Source organism: Fundulus heteroclitus, chromosome 23 (assembly GCF_011125445.2).
Source record: "Fundulus heteroclitus isolate FHET01 chromosome 23, MU-UCD_Fhet_4.1, whole genome shotgun sequence".
Classification (NCBI taxonomy): domain Eukaryota; kingdom Metazoa; phylum Chordata; class Actinopteri; order Cyprinodontiformes; family Fundulidae; genus Fundulus; species Fundulus heteroclitus.
The window spans coordinates 22,383,509-22,398,034 of record NC_046383.1 but is presented as its reverse complement, the minus strand read 5'-3'; the positions used below and the strand labels follow the sequence as shown (position 1 = coordinate 22,398,034).

At 41.0% G+C, this 14,526-nt stretch overlaps 1 long non-coding RNA gene across 1 annotated transcript; it reads left to right on the top strand.

Annotated features, from left to right (window-relative positions):
* The first annotated feature begins 735 nt into the window (after positions 1-735).
* Positions 736-3,033, top strand: LOC118557397. Its single transcript, XR_004927851.1, has 2 exons — positions 736-1,249; positions 2,501-3,033. It is a non-coding gene; the product is annotated as an uncharacterized LOC118557397 (long non-coding RNA).
* Positions 3,034-14,526: the final 11,493 nt, after the last annotated feature.

Genomic DNA, 14,526 nt, shown 5'->3' with positions numbered 1-14,526 from the left:
GTCATCATCAGTTTTCACCGAGACGGTTTGCCACATGACACCTCTTGCATCCAGCTGTGAACGCCGTTTGTTCCTCCAGCGGAAATGCAAATCGCCAACAACGTGAGAGCAACTCGGAGGGAAAATGCCCGTTTTTATGTCCTCTGTAAGATGTGCTCAGGCCATTGATTTTTTTCACAGCTCTCTCTTTGTCAGCTGTCTCTCTCCTGGAGGGGGCAGCTGTCAGAGACCCTCCAGGCGTTGGGGCCCACATACTCCTGTGATTATTCCTCGTGTTTTGTTTTGTTTTACTGACCTTAGTGTATGCTAAATCCTTTATTCAGGCTCCCTTTTGGGCTCTTCCTAACTGCATTTGGATGTAATGGACCCTTTGTTTCTATTGTGCAAAGCCATAATTAACCACCTGAAAGCACTCTGAAATCTAATGCTGGCAGAGTCCATTTTGTCTCCTTTTACACATTAAATTATGCTAATTGCTATTTTTTTTCCCCTGTCGCCTCTATGTTTTTCTGACGTAGGGTTTTGGGTTACTCAGTAAACGTTCATGAATTATCCGACATCTTTTCTCTTGCAGATATAATCTGAAACAGGACTGAACATTTTCAGTCCTCAGTTGTTGTTGAGCAACCCCCCCTGGTACTTCTCCAGGGGGTGCCGCACCAATTACAAGTTGTGAAAAAATGGATCATTGTGGTAGTTTGAAGGAGGCAGACAGCGCAGGGATTGGGTGGGGGGAGGGAGGGGAGGTAGGTTAGCACTTTGAAATGTGCACCAAGGCTTTTTTTTTTTTTTAAACTAACAGGTGGCTGCACCAAAGGGTCTGAATAATCTCTTAGCCACCAAGGAATCTGTTTGCTGTTGTCCTGGACCTTTTGGCTTTAACTCCTGACAGTCTATCAATAAATTATAGGCTTCACTGAAGGCCACATTTATTTCTTTTGTAGCCTTAGCTCTGTGCTTTAACTAAACACCTCTATCTTTTGTTGAAAAGCATCTACATGCATACAACTACCTGATAAATGACAGCATGTCAACGTGCTGTGATGTCACTGTCATACTGGCGGTCCCTAAGCCTTTGTTGCCATGGCAGCCCTCCCTGTTATTTGTGGTCCTCCAGCCACATCTCCTCTTCATTGCTCTCTAGCCCTCCCTCTCTTTTTTCCTTCATTTCTGATAATTTCCCAACCAGTGCTCACCCGAAGAAAACCCAGAATCCTGCAAGGGGGAAAGTGACCGACAGACACAGCAGGTAGGAGCAAAAAGACAAAATCTGTGCATTGTTGTAAAATATGCAGCTAGGAAAGATGTTCTGGAAAATGAATACTGTCAGGAGTTAACAAGCTTAACATAGTAAAGCATGTCAAAGTGCTGCCGGTGGTATATAAGCGATGGAAATGATCAACACGTCAACATGCTTTGCCTTACTTTTAAATTCAACGTTGAAGATTTTGTGCTGGGGGCTCCTTGAGTCTCTCGTGTCGTGTGTGTGAAGGATGAAGCAACTGTGCAACAACTACACAAGTGGCAACAAAAGATATAACAGGCAACCGAAAGTTGATTTCCACTAGTTCTTGTTTAGCTACCAGCTAGCACTAGCAGTGCAGCACAGCTGGCTCCAACCGGAAGTTAGAAAAGTAGCTGTTCAAAACATGAATGAGTCATTGCTCTGTAGGTCATGGCATCGTTCACAATCCTTTGTATTGTCATGTGTGAACCATTTTTCAGATTAATACAAAACTGAGTTCACAGGTTTCAAATAAAAGCTCAGTTAATAGCCCAGAAGAGAATGAAAAGTTAAAAACAATTCTGTACAATAATCTGCAAACTGCGTAAATATAAAGTTTTGCCGTCCAAATTGTGCTTTGTCATTGGGTAAATGTCACCAATACCCTGCTGTAGCATGAACCAACCTCTGAAATGTAACATTTTGTCCCCAGAAACATTTAGAAGAGGCAAAACAGGCTCTTAGTTCAACCCAATCTGTCTTCATACAGTAAGTTAGAGTCTAAAACATAATGGATTTTTTTTTCTTTTAATTCAAACGGTGTTGTTTTGTTTCTATGAAAACCATCCACGGCTGCACTGGACTCTGAAACTCAACATCAAGAAGGATAAATGTATTTTTTGAAGGAATAACATTATTCACAATTTACCAAATACGAAATTCAACCTATATTTCTATTTCAGTTTTTCAACATCTAATCTAATCTCATCTGCTGCCTTTGTAAGTGCAGTTTGATTTACTTTCTTGAAAGGTCAATAGTCAATCTACAGCTGAATTTACTTTATTGACAATCAATGACATTGATTGGATTCTGGATAGGCAGTAAGACTGGTTGGTTTCTGGATATTTAAGTCATTTAAAGAAGCTGATAGTTGTCACAGTCCACATTTCACATTGTTACTTTCTAATGCAGCTCTTTGAAAGTGACTTTGGGGAGTTGGGCCTTCTTTTGCTCGTATGGTAAGCTGAATCCTTGGATGTGTTTTTCTTCTTAAGGTCATCTTCAGTAAACCTGCTCAGCCCATCAGAGGAAGCCTGCTGTCTCATCATGTCAGTAGTCCCCCTCTTTGCCTCTGTGGAGCCATGGTCGCCCACTGGTTTCAACTCTACTACAACTGCACTGAGCCTCCTGAAGCCCACCACGCTCCTCCCTGAAGAGAGCCGCCGCATGGAACTATACATCATCGTGATTATTGTCATTTTCTGCATTGTTTGCTTCCTCCTCCTGCTGGCCTTCTTCTATGCCTCCTGTTTCCATCTCTCCATCGGTTTGTCTCGGAAAGAGTCGCGATCGGCCCGCGGATGCAGCCCAGAACCAGAGGACACCACATTCAAGCAGAGCTCAATTGAAAACCAGTCGGTACAAAATGCAGTCTGAGCGGGTAGAGCAGGAAAAGTGATATCTGTAGGCTCGCTTCTCATTTTGACTGGAAACTGCAACCACAGACAAACTTTGCAAGCACACAGGTTTGGTGTGTTTTATAGCTGAAAGAAAATGGGAAATATAAAATAAAGGAATGTAGATTTAATCATGAGTGAAATCTGTTGTTTTCAAGTATCAAGAAAAACAAATGGATCTGGCCAGAGTTGGGCTCAGCAGCCAATATCCTCAGTCAGGTCACAAATAATTTCCTCTTATGAGTGGATGGGCTTTTGAATGGTACAGACAAATGAAAGATAAGGGAGAGATCCCCATTGATAAAGAGACATGTGGCATCCACAAGGTGCTGCAGAACAAGCAGGATAGGAAATTAACATGTGTGCACCAAAATGCATAAGACAAATGTAATAAATAGGATTTAAAAGGCAAAATGTGCAAAACAAGCTTGGTCTTAGGTCAACTCTATTGTAATACAGCTCTTTAAGAAAAAAGTAATTCTGTAGGAATTGTTGCGAGCTATTAAAAGGACAGTGTTGCAGTAGTCAGGTCAATGAATCTTTAAAAAGCTCAAGCAGCTTCAATCACGTCTCTGCAGGCTCCCATCACACAGACTCTGAGTTGTTTTTTTTTCCGCCGTATAAATTGAAGCTATTCACACAACAGCTGTGCATAACTGGTCTGACCCTTTTGACTAAACAATTTCTGAGGGTCGAGGCTGGGTTACACCAGAGCTGGCCATGACAAAGCAGAGAGCACGCCATCCGTCTTTTTCTTTGCTAAGTGGGTTTGGCTCATCCTTGATGATTGCTTAGAGCCGTTTTAATCAAGCCAGGCATATCTGAGCGTGAATTCCTAAAGATTTCTTACGAGACCGCACGATGAATGTGAAACCTGGTCCACGTTGCTTGAAGCTAATCACCAGCAATGCATTCAACATTTATTCCACATGCTGCGGCTGCCAGATTGTAAAGTAACGATTCATGCTTTGAGTTGAATCTCTTGATAGATGCCACCAACTTTTTTTTTTTGTGATGGTGCCTTTTGAACATTACTTAAAAAAATGTTTCTGGGTTTCAGGGCACTGCTGTTCCAGAAACTACGTACATGTGTGGATGTCTTATTAAGATCAGATGAGGAGAGGAAAAGTTTAGCATCTATTATGCAGACTAGATGCGGAAACTTGCCCGCTCTAGCGAGGATAAAGCTCAGATTCCACATCCTCCACTCCCGTACGTGTCTGCTCCATTCCAGACCACCTCCGTCAGTTTGTGAAAAGCAACGCCTACTACATCCGCGGTTACTCCGTCTTGCTCCAGCTCTGAGTTGCTTGGAGCTCGAGGAGAGCATGTGCGAGAAGCACGAGTTCACATCATAAAAAAGGGGATATAAAGGAGCCGGAAACAAAACAAACTTCTCATTCGTCCTTTGAACAGCGTCCGAAAACTTCTCTGTTGCTGATTATACATCAATTCTGCATATTTTTACTTCCATCAAGTATGGGTGAGTATGTTGGCCACCAAAAACCTAGATGTTTTCATATTTAAAATAATGTTATTGTGTTTTAGCTTAAATGAATAGACATTTCAGTCCACACTTCACCATTACTTCAAAGAAATTTCAGTAGAAAATAGTGGGCTATTTCTCTCTGGCTGGAGTCCGACGAACTGGAACGGAGCAGAAAATTGGACTTAAGTCACTGTCCTGGGTCGTTAGAAGCTATTGCTTGGTGTAGATATGTGGATGAAATTTGGGTCAAAATCCAAACCAAAGAAGTTGAGGCCTTCACCAACATCAACTATAGATTACCAGAGAGGATGCCAAGAACAACACTAAGCAATAGTTCCTAATAACCCAGGACAGTGATAGTGAGTCATTCATTTCCATCTGACTTAGGATGTGTCTAGGAGGATGAGCCTCCATCTCCTTAAAAACAGCAATGTAGCGACTGCAGGTTGCTGAAGTGTGAGCCACCAGAATTGACAAAGACTCCTGAGTTGGTGTCAAAAACGTTTTCAGAAAGAACTGTACGAAAGTCCGGTCGCCTCTGATTCAAGCCTGTTTGCGGTTGCGATGATCCAGATAACTGAGAATTTGCACGGGCAGGTTCTCATTAATTGAAATAACAACATAGATGCTCTGTCGGATGGACGTGAATGTACGTGAACGGGACGGAGCGGTCATGGAGGATGTGGAATTTGGGGGTAAGCCTCCCTGAACTTCACACTGTAACAGCAACTTAAACTGTATAAATAAGGTGATCCATTTAAAACATGAAGTGCTATGAAAAGGTATATGCCCTCGTTAGATTTCTTTGGGTTTTTTCATGTTTTTTAGTTTGTTTATGAAAGATAACCTCAGTAAATTCAGCAAGGACCAGTTATCAAACTGTGATTTTATTCATTGAGAGGAAAATCTATCTAATCTGACCATCAGCAGCAGCAGCAACAGCGTTTGTAATAACCTGCAATGAATTTTTCACATCATTGTGGGGGGATTTGGCCCATTCATTTTGGTTTCTCCACTGTTCCAATGCTTTCTGAATTTGTGGTTCTCATTGTGGTTCTCCTTGAGTAGTTCCAAAGCCATAGAAAGGTTTTTCATAACTACTACATACTTTTCTTATTGATAGATGCCAATTTCTTTCTTTCTTTCTTTCTTTTAAATTTTATTAGAAATTAGGTATGATGTGGGGTTTTTTAATATATATTTTAGCCAACTTTATGTTATCAGCTTCTTTTTTATCCATTTTGTGGCAGACCTAAGAAGATGATCTTGTAGATGGACTAGGTTTTGCACCTGAAACCATTTTGGGCCATGGTACTTTCTTCTCATCAAACTGATTAACATGCAGTGAGTATAAATATACAGGCTTGGATGCGAAATGCAAAGTGTTGGATTCTCTATTCCCTGATGACAAATGGCTCATGCTGGTGTTTTCCTAAGATTGGCACATGCAATCAGCTACCTTGGAAACCTCCGGGAGTCACTTTGCTGTTATCACTGAACGTACATTCACAGACAGAGTCAGGCCTGCTGATAAAATGTCATCTCGACAACCAAGTTGCTCACGCAAGCAGGGAATTTTAAGCGTGCAGACTCCCGTGGGCCAAAACGTGCCCAAATGTTTGAGGTGAAGTCAGTCTCTGTCCTGTTAATCTGTTAGCTAATGTGATGGGGGGGAAATAAACTCTTTCACACAAGATAAAGTCTGGGTCATTCCCTCATGCTTGAAAATGTTGTGCAAAGTAAACATGTTGCTAACAAGAAGAGGTCTACACTTTATTCAGACATTTACACTTCGTGCCAATGACATTGTTTTGAAAGTATGCTTAGGATTTAGCATGTGCTTTTTGTGCTTTCACACAAAAATATTCAGTTTACCTTAGTAATTGGGTTCTTAATTTTTTTTCTTTCTATCTATCTATCTATCTGGCTAGCTAGCTCTGGAACCACCAGTGTTCCTAAAGGGAGGCAAAATACTGTAGTAAAATAAAAATTAAAAAAAAATTATTAACATACCAAATAAAGTATGCACAAAATATAAATTTACCAAAATATGTAACAAATAATACAAAACATTCAACCACCAATTATTAACTACAGTCATGAATGCGTGAATGAATTTCCTGGTTGATAGTAATCAATCATGATCTTTTTTTAAAACATATATTGTTCTCCTTGGGGGCGCTGCTGAGCTAAATGTGCTGAGCTAAACATTACAAGTAAATCTAAAAAAAAATGGAATTTCTTTTAAAAAATTTAATTATTCTATTGGTTAAAAAGTACCCAGATTCATTACAAAAAGAGATATTTATTTTTGTTAATTTTGATCCTTATAACTAATGAAAACACAAAAAAATCTGGTTTTCAGAAGGATAGAATATTTCCCACAGAGAGTCATGGCCACCCTGAACAAGGAGGATAAGCCACAAACACACATAACCAAAGAAGCCTGCTTTTTGAGAGTGCTTATCCATGTTTGTTAAGGGAAAGTTGAGAGGAAGATAAAGCTGTACCAGGAAAAGAAGTAGCCACGCCCTGAGAGGATTTTTGAGGTATGTCTGGGGGGGAATCACATGATGTGGACTGCTGGACTGCAGCTGGAGTCGGTATTAGAGCTGCAAGAATCAGATGTAATCAAAACATAAACTACAATTGTTGCATCCCTTGTGTTAAACCACTCCCACGCCAGAGACAAAGTCAGGAGCATCTTTGGGGCAAAGGAGAAAAAGAACGGGACATTTGCTCACTGGTTTTTCCAATTTATCTAGAAATCAAGCTTCCGGGGCCTGGAGAAAGAGTGGAGAGGCACAGAATCCAAGCTGCTTGAAGTCCAGAGGGAAATTTCCACCACCACTGATGATTTGGGGAGCAACATGTCCTCTGCTGCTGCTCATCCACTGTGTTTCATTGAGGTCAAATCACTGCAGCCCTCTACCAGGACATTTTAGAGCACTTTATGCATATGGAGACGCTGATTTTTATTGTCACAATATGTTGGACTTTGGTTTTAATTATCTCAGTTTTTACTCCACATTCCTAGCGTTTCATCATGTTCAGTTTTATGATTGCTTCCCCGTCCCTGTGTCTCCCTGTGATCCTCCTGTGCTGTAACTTTTTTTTTCAGAAAGAACCTGGTTGGTCTGGATAACTTTTTTTTTTTTTTTTTACCTCGCAGATGAAATATGTACTTCCTTACAAAAGAAATCTGTAAGGAGCCAAATAAGGATAAATATGCAAAGGAAAAGTAGGAAATCCAAACAATGACAGTCTCATTGAGGCATCCTTTACTCTTAATTGCATCCAAGTTGTGCTTTTGCAACTACTCTCCTGTCTTTGGCACAGGCATGCCTCTTCTTTGATCTGGCTTTCTGCTAGAATTAATTTGAGCCAATTAAAGTGAACCATATGGGACGACTCGGTCTCTTTAATATTTTAGGTAAGAAAACTTTAGTCCAGCGGAGACAGCATGAGCAAAATCTAAGAAACGCTGTCTTTTATCCAGATTATCTATTATTTAATGGCCACAGACTACTGAAACATTTTCCCCAAACACAATAGCTACATGTTCTAGCAAAGAGCCGGGGAATTTGGTTAGAAATACTTCTCAGAAATTGAATACAAAAGCATAGAAATTACGCAGATCTTACAAGGGTTTACAGAGAGCTTTCCATTTTCATGACCCTTTCATTTAATTTCACAGAAATCCTCCTGGTTCGATCCTAAACAGATGTTTATATCTTACACTTCAACATTTTAATATTATATGCCCACAGTTAATATATAGTAAAACAGGAAACATTCAGCTTTGATCAAACAGGATTCTGGGCCACAAACGACCGATTGAGTGGCATTCAAAGCAAAATCAGAGCCAAATGGGCCAATCAGACATCAGAAACTGCACAGGGTGTATGCTCACTGCTTTTAGACACACCATGAGCAGATCATTGATCCATAGACTTGTCTTTAACACACCAGAGAGCCCAGACCCTTTTGTCTCAGTTGATTATAGAGAGCACAAAGAGACAGATTAATCAAGAATAGCTCAATTTAATAAGAAGCAATAAGGCACCGAGGAAGCGGGTAAAATAAGCGAAGCTTTGCCTGCAACATGCAATGTATCAAAAGACTTGGTTTGCCGTAGCATTGATGATGTAAGAAAAAGTGTGCCACTGTTGACATTTCTGTAGCCCGATCCATAACAGCCTTCGTGGCAGCGGGGATTTTTGCTTGCATAGGAAAATGTTTTCAAAAGAGTGAGGAGATGTTTTGGTAATGTACTCCGAGGAAAACACTCTTACTTGCAAATGGGTTCCCATTAGACTCACAAGAGCTGCACTGTTTGATTACAAGCTAATTAGCAGCTCATTTCATGCATGGTAAGTGCTGCTAGAATGGGCCCCTGATTTGATTCAGTGCCCGGGCTTTTATTTCCCTGCTCCTAATTCACTTTAGCTCCTGCTGCATTTTTAGAAAGTTTCACTTTTCAGCCACAGCCTTTTTAATAAAGATCCGTGTGCTCATGTGGGCCGTTCATACGCGGCCGTTTCCAAGAAGATGATGGCCTTCCTCTCTGGTATGTGTCTAATTTGTCCTATTAGTTTGAAGCCGTGGCTCCCCCTGCGCTCCGGCTCTTCATGGCTCTGGAGTTTTTACAGGAGAGAGTAAACGGAAACGGGGCAAAACTTTAACGGCTGGGCTTTTTAGATTTTAGCAGCTGATAATAATTGGAATGTGTTAATGGAATCTTGCTAATGGATTTAACGTTTCAAAACCAACGCACTGAGTTGAGTAGCTGGGAGCAGCTGCTGACTGAGATAGTTTAGCTTAAGAAAATATCGGAATAGCTGGACTGGCTGAATCAAACAGGAAAAAAACTCTTAGAGCAAAAATAAATAAATCCTGACAGAAGGTTTATGCCATGAATTAAAAAGGGAATGATAATGATTTCCTTGGAATCAGTCTGTGGCTGAAATAATTTACTTTTTACAGCACAAACTAACAAGAAGATATCAGTGTTATTGTTTATTTTAATGAAAGACCAGAGCTTCCTTTATAGGCTGTCAATTTGTAGTAATGTATAAATTGGGCTTCTTGGATCAAAACATAGCACCCTCCACATTTAAAAGACTAGAATTTACCTTTTAATCCAGTCCAATAATCTCACACTAAAAATAATTAGAAAGGTGCCACAAAAATAATTTTAAATAAATATAACGGAAGTATTTTTTTTTTAATTCATGCTTTTTTTTAAATCCGTGCTTAACTTTTTTGAGTTTTAGGACTTTTATTTGGCAGTTTTCCTGGGGTATAAATACGACATAACACAGAGGGACGTCTTTCTTGGCCGCTCTTTAAAACAGGAAAGAGAAAAGAACATGTCGTAAATCAGGAAATAGGCTAAAAGAGAACAAATTGACTAAACATGCCCATGTGTACGGTAGTAAATTTTACTTCAAAAAGTTGTAAAAAGCAAAGGTCCTTTTGTTAAACAAAGTTGGAGACAGATCTGCCGATCCATTGGCAGCAACTTGGAGCATTCAGGCATCTAGATGTAATAAAACAACCTGCCAAAGTTCAAACTGAGCATCAGAACGAGGAAGAAAGAGGATTTAACATACTGTGAATGTTCTGTGGTTGTTGGTGCTAAACACAGGCATCTGAGTATGTCTCAAACTGCTGATTTGCCGGGAGTTTTACACACAGTCACTTCTCTGGTTAATAGAAAATGATCAGAAAAAGGGAAGTTTTGTGGACAAACAGTAGCTCGAAAACACAATTTACAACCAAGGTAGGATGTATTAACCTGACAACAGCCAGCTGCATGTATCGCTCCGCCTAGCTCCACTCACATACATCTGGGACACGGCTCATTTAAAGTGATTTCCCCAACCAAATTTTTGGTCTGGCCAATCAGGACGCAGGGCGGGTGTTTCATGGATGTGACGTAGTGGAGAAGCCACCGTGAGATTCCAACAACAATGGCAGCTCGCATCGAGGAAGCAAGCGTTAGCATTGATGCTCCTATTTCTTCCATGTTGTCCAATCTATCTGATATTGTTTCATTAAAAGAACATCAGAGAACGGCTCTGAAGGCTTTTGTTGGTGGAAACCATGTTTTCGTCCTTCTCCCGACCGGATTTGGCAAGCGGTTAGCCGCTAACAAGCGGTTAGCCGCTAACGAGCGGTTAGCCGCTAACGAGCGGTTAGCCGCTAACGAGCGGTTAGCGGCTAACCGTTAGCGGTTAGCGCGAACCATGTTAGGAGGCCTTTAGTCCTCAACGCGGTCGGCCCGGGATGGACTCCGACCCGCGGCGCTTTGCCGCCTGTCTTCCCCCCTCTTCCTGTCAGCTCACTGTCAATAAAACGCTTGCCACTACAGTGTTTCCCGCAGGAATTTGCTTATGCGAGGCGGACCGACTCGCGGGGGGGGGGGGGGGGGGGGGGGGGGGGGGTGGATGGATGACTTTTTCTCCGCGCACCGGCTCGCGGAGCGGGGGGGGGTGGACGACACGTTTTCCGTTGCCGCCTCGCCAAGATAGCGCTGCGGGAAACCCTGCACTAGAGCGGCAAACACATAAAAAAAAAAAAAAGGTTTTTTTTTCCGGCGTCGGTCTCATCAGCGTCACGGGTTAGCTTCGGTGTGAGTGGTTGAAATAGCACGTCGATAAAGATGACAGACAAGTGGCTTATCCAATCATATGCAAGGAGTTTTGATAAGGCCCAGCCTTCAGTAAAGGCAATGCCTATGGCGGTGTCCCAGATGTATGTGAGTGGAGCTAGGCGGAGCGATACATGCAGCTGGCTGTTGTCAGGTTAAGGATGTATACCATCAAACCTTGAAGCCGGTGGGCTACAGTAGCAGAAGACCACATTGGGTGCTACTCTTGTCATCTGTAAACAGGTAATTGAGGCCGCAGTTTACACAGGCTCAAGAAAATCAGACAACACGTTGGAAAAAAAAGGTGTTTTGGTGTAAAATTTGGTGTGACAAGGGGAATCTATCCTATCATGTATCAACACTTCAGGTTGGTGGCATAATGGTGTGAGGGTTATGTTTTTGGCACACCTTGAGCCCCTTAGTACCAACTGAGCTCCATTGGTTGAAAAAAAACACACCCTGTATCACTGCTGTCTTCTTTCATGTCCCTTCCACAGGGGTCCATTTATTTGATATTTACTTCCAGCAGGATGATGCGCAATGTCACAAAGCGTATTATCTCTAACCGGTTTCTTGCACATGGCAATGAACTCGTTGTACTCTAATGGGCTTCCCTCTCACCAGACCTCAATCCAACAGAGGAACTCTGGGATGTGGTGGAACGGGAGATTCTCATTGTGAATGTTAAGCCAACAAATGTGAAGCAACAGCATGGTGCTATCGTGTAAATATGTACCAAAATCTCTGATGCATGTTTCTGGCATTGTCTTGGATCGATGTCACGAAGAATCAAAGCGACTCCAGATTTGAAAGACAATCCAAACCCAGCAGCAGCAACATGGACCAAAAAAAGAAAATAAAACGTGGCAGATGAGTGAATTTTAATGCATTTGTACACAACTTTACCAGGGGTGCCAGTAATTGTCTAACGTGCTTCTAAAAAAAGTCAGCCAAATCTCTTAAATGCACTTTTAAAGAACTCACACTATTTTTTTTCTGGGGGAAAATATTCCCCTGCAGACAAAGTCATCTGGGGGTGACAACTGCAAGGCAAGTTAATTTATAAAGCACTTTTCAGTAACAAGGTGATTCAAAGTGCTGTTCATGAACAGAAAAACATTACAGAGAGAAATATTACATAGAAAAAAAAACCATTACATTAACAAAGGAATAATCTAAGTAAATCCTTGACTGGACTTCTTTAGTTTCACTGGAACAAGCTTCCTCACTAATATTCAAAGCTTAATTTTTTTATATTCATACATTAACAAACATACAGAAAGCAAAATAAATCACTGTACTTGCATAAAATCACAGTACTTAATTGTTTCTATTGATAATAAGAAGTAAACTAGGTAAATCCTTGTTTTTTATGTTTTCTAAGTGAATTTTATCCAACTTTACTAAAGCTGCAACTAGAATAACTTCTTTTGTTACATTGTAATAAGAATAAGCTAGGTAACTCCTTCACTAGACTTCGCTGGAACAAGTTTAATCACTAATTGTCTCTATTCATAATAAGAAATAAGCTAAGTGAATCCTTGGGGGCTTCTAATCTAAAGTAACTTTGTCCAGGTTTTTTAAGAGCTACAATTAACTAGACTTCTTTTTTGTGTCATTGTAATAAAAATAAACATAAAGTATAAAGTAAATCCGTAAAGCTACAACTTAAGGTCTCTGATCTGTCCTTTCTGAAACTACAGTTTAAATTGGAGGCAAGCAGAGTAAAGGAAAAAAAAAGTGTGAATGCTACCGCAGAAATAAAACATGTATGTGAGTAAACATGAACCATCTGCTCCAGCAGCGTCTCCGTGTCAGTTTTATTCAAAGAAAAGCGAATCTTTTGGCTTCTTGCCACCAAACATCTTTAAAACGTATTTAGTTATTTACCTGCTTTCTTCCGTGTTAGAGTATCGCAGCTTTGTGCACAATCCTCATGTTTACATTTCTCTCTTCAAACATGTGGAAAAGAGGAGACTCTTTAACCGGTTGCAGAATCGCCTGCTGTAAAAGCCGACAACCTTTTTGATCCCGTTCACCTCTTTTTTCATGGTATACTTTTGGGAAGCATAAAGTACTTTCTCTCTATTTTTTTTTCCTCCTTAAGGATCTCTTTTTTTTTTTCTTTTACAAGCAAACCTCCCTTTTCACCCGAGGAGGCAGGATTCAGCAGGAGTTCATTAGCTCATTGCAAAGTCACTCCCCTGGCTGTCTTTGTAGTGCCGGAAATAAAACAGACTTTGTACAACTGAAAAAGGGGGGGGGGGGGGGGAAGAGAAAACACTTTGAAAAAACAGGTTATTTTTCTTATTTCCTTATTTTTCTTAAAGCGTAAAAAGAAAGTCACGATGTTACGGTGAAAAGATTCCTATTCCATGTGTGTGCATAATGCCAGGGCTCATTGTGAACGTTTTACCTGCCAGGTACCCAGCTCTCCCTGACAAGCTCGCAGACATCATCTCTGTGTGACTCCTTGATGAGACTCCCACACAGCAGCTCGCACATTATTCCTCTCTGAATTGAGGCTCAAACTGAGCACTGTCACGCCGGCTCCCCCATCTGATTGACTTCCAGCCGCTCTCCCGAAGGCAGTGAGGAAAAGTTCAGAATATGATGACTTCTTCGGAGCTGCAAAATGAATTTTAATGAGTTTAGCTCTCAGTGAGAAGAGATAAAAGGCCCACTTAATTTCGCTGGTTTTGCTCTCTCCTGCTCTCAAAGCAGCCAATAAGGTCTTATCTCCTGGCCGGCAGGGCACATCCTTTTGAGGTGGCCTTACTGCAGACGTTTCAGTCTCATTGTTCTTGTGTCAGATGTCGGCGCCCGGTGGCTGCTCGCTGTGGGGAATGAACACAGAGACCTGTTCGTTTTCTATATGCTTATTCTTTGACATCAAACACATTGGCTTTCTATGCAAAGCTGTGTGCGTATTTTTATTTTTTTTTATTCTAGAACAGCAATGTTAAATAGATGCAAGCGTAGTCAGGAACCAACTCAGTTTAACTTGTTTTGTCTCATGTTTGAAGGAAAGGTTGAAAACAATTATCTCGGAAAATTATGATCATAAAAGCGGATTTCAGTCAGGGAAAGATCCGTAACATTTCTGACATGCTCGGCTTGTGTTACCCTTTTCGCTGTTTGTCACATTTTACAAGCACAAACATCAACAGATTTTGTTTGAAATGTATGTGATGAATCAATCAAAAAAAAAAAAGAGGAGGTGGAAACAAAAGAATAGTTTTCTGAGTTTTTGTTTTTTTGTTTTTTCCAAGAGAAAAATTCATGAAACTGTGATGGGCATTTCAAATGAACCCCTTTGAGTAAATGCTTTGTACAACCCCCTTTTATAACAATTACGGCTGCAAGAGCTTAGGGTATTCCTCTGCCAGTGTCGTGGTTTTGGAGTGTGTTTACAGGGGGTGTAGCCTCGGCTGAGAGCTGCAATCACACCCGACTGCCATCAACTAACCCGCCTCAAGA